We start from the raw sequence: 11,203 nt of genomic DNA, 5'->3' as shown, positions 1-11,203 counted from the left end.
ATAGGTATGCGGATTTGTATCTGGGTCGTTGCTTCAAATCCCTTGATTAACATGTTTATTTTTGACAATATCATTAGGGTTTTGATACTATAGCTATGGGATATAATTTCTAAAACCTTGTGCACTCTTCATAGAATGCCTGCATTTTCTCTCCATTGTGTCACTATTACCTGAAGAGAAAACATTTTATGTTGATGTGTAGTTCCTCTTTCAAATAAGTTATATGTGATTATTGGTCCATGCCTGGTGTGTGTCATGACTTCTGGAGCAGCAACCTAGGAAAGAAGAGAAAGCTCCCTATGGAGAGACGCTTATGCCTTTCAATTTAATTTGAGTCACTGTGCACATCTACTATTCATGTACATTATCAATGTTAGGCCTTAGATAACTCTAAAGGTAGCACCACCTGAACGAATCAGAAAAAGAATAACCCCTAGAGGTATAATCACCACCTAAACCAATTGGAAGAAGAAAGTGAGTAATTAGTCTTCCAGCTAAAATGCTCCAATCCCTAAGCCCTGAGCCCTAAGCCACACTCCCTGTCTGTCTCTCCCTGTGGGTCTCAGTGAAGATCTCAGGATCTTCCAACTGCATTTGTTCAGGCCGTGACCCAGGTAGACCTGGAGCTAGTAACACAGAGCATCAATTATCTGCTTGGTCATCTCGGGGATGTCCAGGAGCAGCACCATGCTTCTGTCAGAGGGTTCTTTGGGAAAGACCATCAGACAGGGCTCCAGCTGTGAGGTTACAATCACAGCTGCTGGTGCATGGAGAGCAGAACCTGGAAGGAGAAGAGCCCAGCCCAGCTGCACTCTTCAGCAGGGATCACAGACTTGTACATGGACTCGCAGTGTTTTTCGATTTGTGATTGATCTCACTATTAGATGTATGATTAGGGAAAATCAGTTTCCAGTCTGTAAGCAGTTGTTTTGTCCTCTTGCCAGTGTTCTCTGCTTTCTAGGAGATTTTAGTTTTTTGAGGTCCCTTATATTAATAGTTGATCTTAGTGCCTGCACTATCACTGCTTTGTTTATGAAGGAGTCTCCTGTAGCAATGCATTCCAGGCTCTTCCCTAACATTTCTTCTATCAGGTTCAGTATATATGTTTTTATGTGAGGCTTTTGAATCACTTGGACTGGAGTTTTTTTCACGCTGAAGAGTATGGTGTGTTACCTTCTTTTTTTCAACATACAATAGGCTCACTATTTTTTGCTTTACAGCTAGTATCAACATTTGAGTGAGTCCATACCATGTTCATATTTCTGGGTCTGGGTTTCCTCACTCACTATTGGTTTTTCTAGTTCCACTCACTTGCATGCATATATCAAGACGTCATTAATTTTTGATTTTTAATGATTTATTAGGTTCTGAAATACTAAACATAAAATTGGATTTGGGATCATCGGTAAGGATGGTTGTAAGACAAATAAAAGTGAACAAGGACAACAGACAAATCTCCTATAGTAAATATTCCTCCCGTTTGTGTATTTGAAGGATCTTGGACTTGTTAATACCGCTTACTAACCGGACTTGTGACACTGGTGCAGACAAAGTGAGCCCTGTTTACTCAGCAGCGTTCGGAGGACAGGAAGAATGACTGGAAACATTACTGCAGAATGGTTACAGCCCAGATGCACAGATATGCTTGGTCTTTGGATTCGGTTCCCCTCTGTGCACAGCTTTCCAAAAGGAGTAAGTGTATTTGTTGCATTTTGCTTCTCTTTAATTCCCAAGTGACTTTTCTTCATAGTGAAACTTGGTGTCTCTGTTGGCACTAAGTTGTTAATCTAGAAAAGGCCTGCTTCAGGATATCTTGTTCAATCTAGCAGAAGTGAGGTTGATAACACCAGGTTATTTATCTTTTTCTTTTTGAACCTGCGTTATACTTTTAGTGTAATAATGTAGGAAATACTTTAAATATATTAATATAAATATTAGGCCTACTCTAATGTCTTTGAAATAATTCAAGATTCAAAATTGTACTTATCAAGTAAGGCAGTAACTGCTTGAGGTTTTTTAACTATAAAACTTTTTATTTATTTGTTATTTTATAACCCTTATAATAAAACCTTGGTTTCAGATGCTTTTTATTACTTTTTAATGTACGTGGGTATTTTGCCTGCATGTAGTCTGTGCACTGCATTCACACAATGTCCACAGAGGCCAGAAAAGGGAACTGGAGTTGTGGATCATTGTTAGCTGCTATCCTGGCAATCGAACCTGGGTTCTTTGGTTTAGCAGCCAGTCCTCTTAACTTGAGTCATCTCTCTGGCCCCATTACTCTTACTTTTGACTGGTCTGAGATTTAGAAGTAGAAACTTTCAATGAGGACAACCTACATCTCTTGACAATCTGTTCTTGGCTTTTTTCATTCTCTTGGCGAAAAGTTTAGCATATTCTGCAGCCTCTTCTTACTATCTTAGTGTGTTGTTCCTTCAGAGCAATAGGTTGGCACTTATGCTGTAGAACACTTGGCTAACAAAAGCCTGAATCATGGGTGCTTTGGTCCTGGGTTTTTATATTTTTTTCCTAGATGTGTACAAGGTTTTATATGTACTTTGTAACCATCAGAATCAATTGGGTCCTTTTCTCCAAAAGCCTGATGTCATATTACACAACCAGGAACCGCTACTTTCCCAGGCACTCTGATGAAGGGCAGAGAAAATCTCCTCATAACTGAGTTTTTAGGTGAGAAGGCAAGAGAAGGTCTCAGTCAATCTGATTTGCCAGTGAAGAAAGACTAAGGTGCTGTCCACAGGACCAAACTTCAATACTAACTCAGGGTCAGGGAAACCGTGTGAACTAAGTAAGCCGTCTAGCAGATCTACTTCCAAATCTCTGTGTGTCCTCTGCTGCTGAGCAAAAGTCCTGAGCAGCTCTCAGAATATCTGCGTTTCCATCTTCTGGGGACAGCTCCTTCACTGTTGAAGGGCAATTTAAAACTTGGTCGTCTTTGTCATTACTACTTGCAAATTCTAGTGATTATTTGGAATAATCTCGGCCCAAAAGTTCCTGTTGTTGTTTCAAAATTTCATCCATTAATTTGGAATTATTTTTTGAATAGGCCTTGGTGGTCTTAGACACTAATGTAGAGATCCCCAAGGCCATACACCACACCACTGAGGCTCGCAGTGTCTGAGAAGCTGGGCTCATGCTCCAAGGAGGACCAGCAGGCCCATGTGCAGTAGCAGCTTGTGCAGGAACCCGCCCTCCGAAGCCCAGCACAGCCTGGGTGGGATGGCAGCCAGCCTGGGGCACAGTGAGGGTGCAGGTGATGATGCTGGTTCCTGCCAATAGCTAGGGCTTGCTGAGCGTGAAGCCGAGCAGTGCTAGGACCGCAGTAGAGGCGGCACAACAGCAGCTGCTCCAGATACAGTTCCAGGGGAAGCAAAAGCAGAGCCAGGAGGTGAGCACTGTACAGGCAGATCAGCACTTGCAGCACCCGCCACACCAGCTCCCATGGCCCGGCCATACTCCCATGGCACTCGGGCACCGGGCACCGTCTCCTCCCTCCATCCCACATCCCCGTGCCCCAGCCCCTCACCACTGCCAACTCCTCACCTAGCCCCACTGCCATCTGCCTCCGCCCTCCTGAGTCTATTTATTTATGGCTTCCTGACAACAAATTGGTGACATCTTCTTTGAAAGATTGAACAGTTTTCAGATTCTACTTGTTCTTTTGTGCCCGACCACTAAGGAATGGGAATATCTATCAGTTCAGGAATATCACTTCAGTATCCACAATACATCCTTAACAGATTGGAGCTTTCTATCCCCAGTTCTCTTTGTAAACCCACCCGACTCCTGTGGCCATAGATGCTATCAGACGACTAGATAAAAACACTTGTCAACAAGTTTGACAACCTGAGTCTTCTTTCTTGTAAGTACCATATTTTTAACTATTTCTAGCATGAACCACGATAGTGGTGAAAAATAGCCTTCAGAAAGGTTGTTTTTGGTTTTCTTTGATAGACAGATTTACTTTATTAATGACCCCAACCGGATTTCTTTAGATACAGGAGTTTTGAACTCAAATACTGAGAAGAAATCAAGTTAAGATTGCATTATCTGCAACTCATTACCAGTAACATACTGCAAAGCAAACAGCTTGGAAAAGGAGAAAAGAAAGGGGAGTGAGGGACGGAAAAATAAAAGAAAGGAATTAAGTTGATCAATTGGAAATTTTTTTCTTTTCTTAAATTCTTGGGAACTGTGAAGTTCTTGCAATCAGAGCTCATTTCTGCAGGTTATTTGCCAAACTCGTACAAAATGGAACCCAAATGGAGAATCCCTGAGGAACCTGGAGAGGTGCAACATGAAGGGCTATGATTATCCAGTAGCAAGCAGTCCATCCTTCCATCAACAGAGCTTCTTTCAGTTCCCAAGCCTTAGCGGGATGAAAATGTCTCTCCCGTGATTGTTTTCATTTCTTTTTTCTCGGCATCTGGGCGTGACCGGTTGAGCACCTTAAGGAAGTCAGATGGTTTTGCTCGCATTCGTGTATGAATATAGGCCTTAGAGCACTTAATGTGGGAGTGCAGATAGTCCCAGAAAGTGTGGATCAGGTTGATGGTGTTGTCTCGAGCAGTGGCATTGGTGTGGCGAGGGAAGAGCACGAAGGTGATGTAGCCAATGTGGTCACCCATGACAGCATCTGTGTCTCTCAGCTCTAGGAAAGGTTCCCTGTGGCTAAAAAGGATCTGGGGGGCTCGCTCTTCATCCTTCTTTGAACTCCTGCATAAAGATCTTTCCAATGACATCATCGTCGTCATCCTTAAACACCATGCTGAAGACTACTGTGACTCTGTCTGTTTTAGATTCCACATACATGGTCTCATCCTCCCGGCAATGGATAACCGCTCTGTACTCTCCTTCCTTGCCCTCTTCTTGGAACTGGAAGTATTTCTCAAAGACAGAGGCAAAGCAATTTTGCTTCAACATAACAGCCTGCTGTACAAGAGAATCAATCCTTGGATGCAGGCAGATTTTCAAGATCGAATAGCAAAGAAACGTTGTATCCTAATTCTGGGTTTACCAAGAAATTCTGGTATACTCTCTTTAATAACTCATCAGCACCATGTGCCTGAAGTTCCTTGTAGAATTTCAAAGGAATACTGACCATCACTTTTGTTTTGTCTCCATTAGGATTTGAAATATGATAAAGGACGCCATCAAAATCTGCAAATGTTACTTTTACAGCGTCTGGTTTGTTTCCGGCGGCTGTGTTCTCGAACAAGAGTGAGCGTCTCCTCAATCATGCAGTTGTTCACCTCCAGCAGGATCATGGCATCAGCTGCCCCTGAAGCTTTAACCTGCCTGCCAAGCCGCCGCTGCCTCCGCCGCCGCCTCACCCACGATCCCGGTCGCTGCAGAAAGGTTTTTACTGGGCTTTAGGCTTTAAATCTCTCTCTTGCTCAGATTGTTCACTGTTTAGGTGATGAGCTGTCTCTGTATGTCACACTTGATTCTTGGTGTTTGTGTCTGCAGGATAGACTTTTTCTCCCTCTAGGATCTGAAGAGCTTCCCAAATTTGTCATCAGGGCTTGAGATAGAGAGAAATATGTGTTTTAAGAGAAATATATAGATTTGCCCATATTATTTATATTTTAACCAGTGGTTACCTGATTAGGAGAATTTACTATGCTCAAATGACATGCAATGATCAAGGTCATATAGAGCACTGAGGTTGCTTTCATCTTTGAGCATGCCTTTGTGTTTGAGAGCTTTACAGAGGATCAGAGGATCAGAGAGTGCTGTTACATTCTGATATTCTTCAGCGTATTTCACACTTGCTCTTTTCCATGGGAATCGTACTTCTTTTTTAAATTTATTTTATTCTTTTTTAATTAAAATTTCTGCCTCCTCCCCATTTCCCTCAACCTCCAACCACACATTGCCCCCTCCCCCACTCCCCTCCCCCTCTCTTTACTCCTCTCCCCCTCCCCTCACTCCATTCCCCCTCCCTCTCATAAAGAAGAGCAGTTCAAATTCCCTGCCCTGCGGGAAGTCCAAGGTCCTCCCACTTCTATCTAGGTCCAGGAAGGTGAGCATCCAAACAGGCTAGGCTCTCACAAAGCCAGTTCATGTATTAAGATCGAAACCTAGTGCCATTTTCCTTGGCTTCTCATCAGCCTTCATTGTCCGCCATGTTCAGAGAGTCCGGTTTCAACCCATGCTTACTCAGTCCCAGTCCAGTTGGCCTTGGTGGGCTCCCAATAGATCAGTTCCACTGTCACAGTGGGTGGGTGCACCCCTCGTGGACATGACATCCTTGCTCTTGTTCTCTCTCCTCTGCTCCTCTTTTGGACCTTAAGAGCTCAACCGTTGCTCCAAATTGGGTCTCTGTCTCTATCTCGATCCATGGCCAGATGAATGTTCTAAAGTGTTATGCAAGATATTCATCAGTATAGGATAGGGTCATTTCAGGTTTTCTTTCCTCAGGGGTCCAAGGTACCAGCTGGGGACATCTCCCTGGATACCTGTGAGCCCCTCTAGAGTCAAGTCTCCTGCCAAACCTAAGATGGCTCCCTTAATTAGGATATATATTTCTCTGCTCCCGTTTCCACCCTTCCTATATCCCAACCATCCCATTCCCCCAAACTCCCACCAACCTCCCCTTCTCACGTTTCTCACCCCATTTCCCCTTAGCCCCATGCCACCTCACCCGCAAGTTCCCAGTTTTTGCCCAGCAATCTTGTCTAATTCCCCTATCCAGGCAAATGACTATACGTTTTTCTTTGGGTTCACCTTCTTATTTAGCTTCTCTAGGATCACAAATTACATGAACACTGTCCTTTATTTATGGCTAGAAACCAATTATGAGTGAACCATGTTCCTCTTTTTGGGTCTGGGATACCTCACTCAGGATAGTGTTTTCTATTTCCATCCATTTGCATGCAAAATTCACAATGTCATTGTTTTTTACCACTGAGTAGTACTCCAGTATGTATATATTCCACACTTTCTTCATCCATTCTTCCATTGAAGGGCATCTAGGTTGTTTCCAGGTTCTGCCTATTACAAACAACGCTGCTATGAACATAGTTGAACAAATACTTTTGTCATATGATAGGGCATCTCTTGGGTATATTCCCAAGAGTGGTATTACTGGATCTTGGGGTAGGTTGATCCCAAATTTCCTGAGAAATTGCCACACTGATTTCCAAAGTGGTTGCACAAGTTTGCATTCCCACCAGCAATAGATGAGTGTGCCCTTTACTCCACAGCCTTTCCAGCAAAGTCTATCATTGGTGGTTTTAATTTTAGCCATTCTGACAGGTGTAAGATGGTATCTCAAAATTGTTTTAATTTGCATTTCCCTTATCACTAAGGAGGTTGAGCATGACCTTAAGTGTCTTTTGGCCATTTGAATTTCTTCTGTTGAGAATTCTCTGTTCAGTTCAGTGCCCCATTTTTTAATTGGGTTAATTAGCATTTTAAAGTCTAGTTTTTTGAGTTCTTTATATATTTTGGAGATCAGACCTTTGTCTGTTGCAGGGTTGATGAAGATGAAGAGCATCTCCCAGTCAGTGGGTTGCCTTTTTGTCTTAGTGACAGTGTCCTTTTCTTTAGAGTAGCTTCTCAGTTTCAGGAGGACCCATTTATTCAATGTTGTCCTTAATGTCTGTGCTGCTGGGGATATACGTACGAAGTGATCTCCTGTGCCCATATGTTGTAGAGTACTTCCCACTTTTTCTTCTATCAGGTTCAGTGTGTTCAGACTGATATTGAGGTCTTTAATCAATTTGGACTTGAGTTTTGTGCATGGCGATAGATATGGATCTATTTTCATTCTTCTACAGGTTGACAACCAGTTCTGCCAGCACCATTTGTTGAAGATGCTTTCTTCCATTGAATACTTTTAGCTCCTTTATCAAAAATCAGGTGTTCATAAGTTTGTGGGTTAAATTCAGCGTCTTCTACTTGATTCCATTGATCGACTTCTCTGTTTTTATGCCAATACCAAGCTGTTTTCAATACTGAAGTTATGTAATATAGTTTGAAGTCAGGAATGGTAATGCCTCCAGAAGTTCTTTTATTGTATAAGATTGTTTTGGCTATCCTGGGTTTTTTGTTTTTCCATCTAAAATTGATTAATGTCCTCTCAAGATCTGTGAAGAATTTTGATGGGATTTTAATGGGGATTGAATCGAATCTATAAATTGCCCTTGGTAGAATTGGCATTTTTACTATGTTATCCTGCCAGTCCAAGAGCAAGGGAGATCCTTCCATTTTCTGTTATCTTCCTCAATTTCTTTCTTCAAAGACTTAAAGTTCTTGTCAAATAGATCCTTCACTTCCTTGGTTAGAGTTATGCCAAGATATTTTATGCTGTTTGTGGCTATCATGAAGGGTGATGCTTCTCTGATTTCCCTCTCTGCTTCCTTATCCTTTGTGTATAGGAGGGCAACTGATTTTTTGTAATTGATCTTGTATCCTGCCACGCTACTAAAGGTGTTTATCATCTGTAGGAGTTCTTTGCTGGAGTTTTTGGGGGCGCTTATGTACACTATCATATCATCTACAAATAATGAAATTTTAACTTCTTCCTTTCCAATTTGAATCCCTTTGATCCCCTTATGTTGTCTTATTGCTATCGCTAGAACTTCAAGCACTATATTGAAGAGGTATGTAGAGAGTGGACAGCCCTGTCATGTTCCTGATTTTAGTGGAATGGCTTTAAGTTTCGCTCTGTTTAATTTGATGTTAGCTGTCGGTTTGCTGTAAATAGCTTTTATTATATTTAGGTATGACCCTTGTATTATTAATCTCTCCAAGACTTTTATCATAAAGGGATGTTGAATTTTGTCACATGCTTTTTCAGCATCTAATGAAACAATCATATGGTTTTTTTCTTTCATTTTATTTATATGATGGATTACATTGATAGATTTGCGTATGTTAAACCAGCCCTGCATCTCTGGGATGAAGCCTACTTGATTGTAATGGATAATTTTTCTAATGTGTTCTTGGATTCCGTTTGCCAGTATTTTATTGAGGATTTTTGCATCAATGCTCATGAGTGAGATTGGCCTGTAATTCTTTCTTGTTTGAGTGTTTGTGTGATTTTGGTATCAGAGTTACTGTAGCTCCATAAAAGGAATTTGGCAATGACTCTTCTGTTTCTATATTCTGAGATACATTAAGGAGTATAGGTATTAGGTCTTCTTGGAAGCTCTGGTAGAATTCCGCAGTGAAACTATCTGGTCCTGGACTTTTTTTGGAAGGGAGATTTTTGATAACAGCTTCTAATTCTTCGTGACTAACAGGTCTATTTAGATTGTTCACCTGGTCCTGGTTTAATTTTGGTATATGGTATTTATCTAAAAAAGTGTCCATTTCTTTTACATTTTCCAGTTTTGTGGCATACAGACTTTTGTAGTAAGATCTAATAATTCTCTGAATTTCCTCTGGGTCTGTGGTTATGTCCCCCTTTTCATTTCTGATCTTATTAATTTGCGTATTCTCTCTCTCTGCGATTTGATTAGTTTGGATAGGGATTTACCAATCTTGTGGATTTTCTCCAGGAACCAGCTTTTTGTTTCATTCATTCCTTGGATTGTTTTCTGTGTTTCTATTTTGTTGGTTTCAGCCCTCAGTTTGATTATTTCGAGTCTTCTACTTCTCCTAGGTGAGTCTGCTTCATTTTTTTCTGGAGCTTTCAGGTTGGCTGTTAAGTCTCCAATGTGTGCTTTCTCTGTTTTCTTTAAGTGGGCACTTAGTGCTATGAACTTTCCTCTTAGGACTGCTTTCTTAGTGTCCCATAAGTTTGAGTATGTTGTTTCTTTATTTTCATTGAATTCAAGAAAGACTTTAATTTCTTTCTTTATTTCTTCCTTGATCCAAGTGTGGTTCAGTAGTTGACTGTTCAGTTTCCATGAGTTTGTAGGCTTTCTGGGGTAGCATTGTTGTTGAATTCTAACTTTAATCCATGGTGATCTGATAAGACACAGGTGGTTACTAATATTTTTTTGTAACTGTGGAAGTTTGCTTTGTTACTGAGTATGTGGTCAATTTTTGAGAATGTTCCATGAGATGCTGAGAAGAAGGTATATTCTTTCCTATTTGGGAGGAATGTTCTATAGATGTCTGTTAAGTCCATTTGATTCATTACCTCCATTAATTCTCTTATTTCTCTGTTAGGTTTCTGTCTCATTGACCTGTCCATTGGTGAGAGAGAAGTGTTGAAGTCTCCTACTACTAGTGTGTGTGATTTGATGTCTGCCTTGAGTTTTAGCAATATTTCTTTTACATAAGTGGGTGCTTTTACATTAGGGGCATAGGTATTCAGGATTGAGACTTCATCCTGATGAATTGCTCCTGTTATGAGCATAAAATGTCCCTCTCCATCTCTTCTTATTGATTTAAGTTTGAAGTCAACTTTGTTAGAAATTAGTATGGCCACACCTGCTTGTTTCTTAGGTCCATTTACTTGATAAGCCTTATCCCAACCCTTTACTCTGAGTAGGTGTCTGTCTTTGTGCTTGAGGTGTGTTTCTTGTAAACAGCAGAATGTTGGATCCCTCCACCCCATGTTAACTGCTCAGTTGTCCCTCCAGCCCCATGGTAACTGCTCAGTTGTCCCTCCATCCTGTGTTAACTGTTCAGTTGTGCCTCCAGCCCATGGTAACTGCTCAGTTGTCCCTCCATCCCGTGTTAACTGCTCAGCTGTCCCTCTACCCCATGTTAACTTCTCAGTTGTCCCTCCTCTTCTTATTAACTGCTCAGCTGTGCCTCCAGCCCCATGTTAACTGCTCAGTTGTCCCTCCACCCTATGTTAACTGTTCAACCTTTCCTTCAGCCCTTATTTTCTTTTGACTTTGTGAATGAGAGTCTCTCTGTGTTCTCAGGCTTACCTTGAACTTGCAGCAATCTAGGCCTAGCCTCCCCACCACTACATTGTATCTGTGTGCCACTGTACCTAATGCCTTACCTTTTCCTCCAGCCCCTGATTGTTTTTGTAATGTACAGTGTATTTACTTAACTTTTAGAAACTGAATGTTATTTAATTTATTCTTTGTTCTGCTAAAATGATATCTTCATTTTTGTTTTGCTTTTGCTTTTTAAAAATATGAAAACTAATAGTTCTAGTGTCTTTCTGCTATAATACAATTTTCTTTTTTTTATTTTTTTATTGAAAAAAACTTTCCGCCTCCTCCCAGCCTCCCATTTCCCTCCCCCTCTTCCCACTCCTCTCCCCCTT

General features: G+C 41.2%; 2 pseudogenes; both read right to left on the bottom strand.

The window, feature by feature from the left end:
- Positions 1–2,684: 2,684 nt before the first annotated feature.
- LOC130869118 (dehydrodolichyl diphosphate synthase complex subunit Nus1-like) lies at positions 2,685–3,472 on the bottom strand (annotated as a pseudogene).
- Positions 3,473–4,388: 916 nt separating this feature from the next.
- On the bottom strand, positions 4,389–5,285 carry LOC130869120 (actin-related protein 2/3 complex subunit 2-like; annotated as a pseudogene).
- Positions 5,286–11,203: the final 5,918 nt, after the last annotated feature.

The sequence above is a fragment of the Chionomys nivalis genome, unplaced genomic scaffold, assembly GCF_950005125.1.
Source record: "Chionomys nivalis unplaced genomic scaffold, mChiNiv1.1 scaffold_140, whole genome shotgun sequence".
Taxonomy (NCBI): Eukaryota; Metazoa; Chordata; class Mammalia; order Rodentia; family Cricetidae; genus Chionomys; species Chionomys nivalis.
The sequence above is the reverse complement of the archived record's forward strand: the minus strand, read 5'-3'. Positions and strand labels throughout refer to the sequence as shown.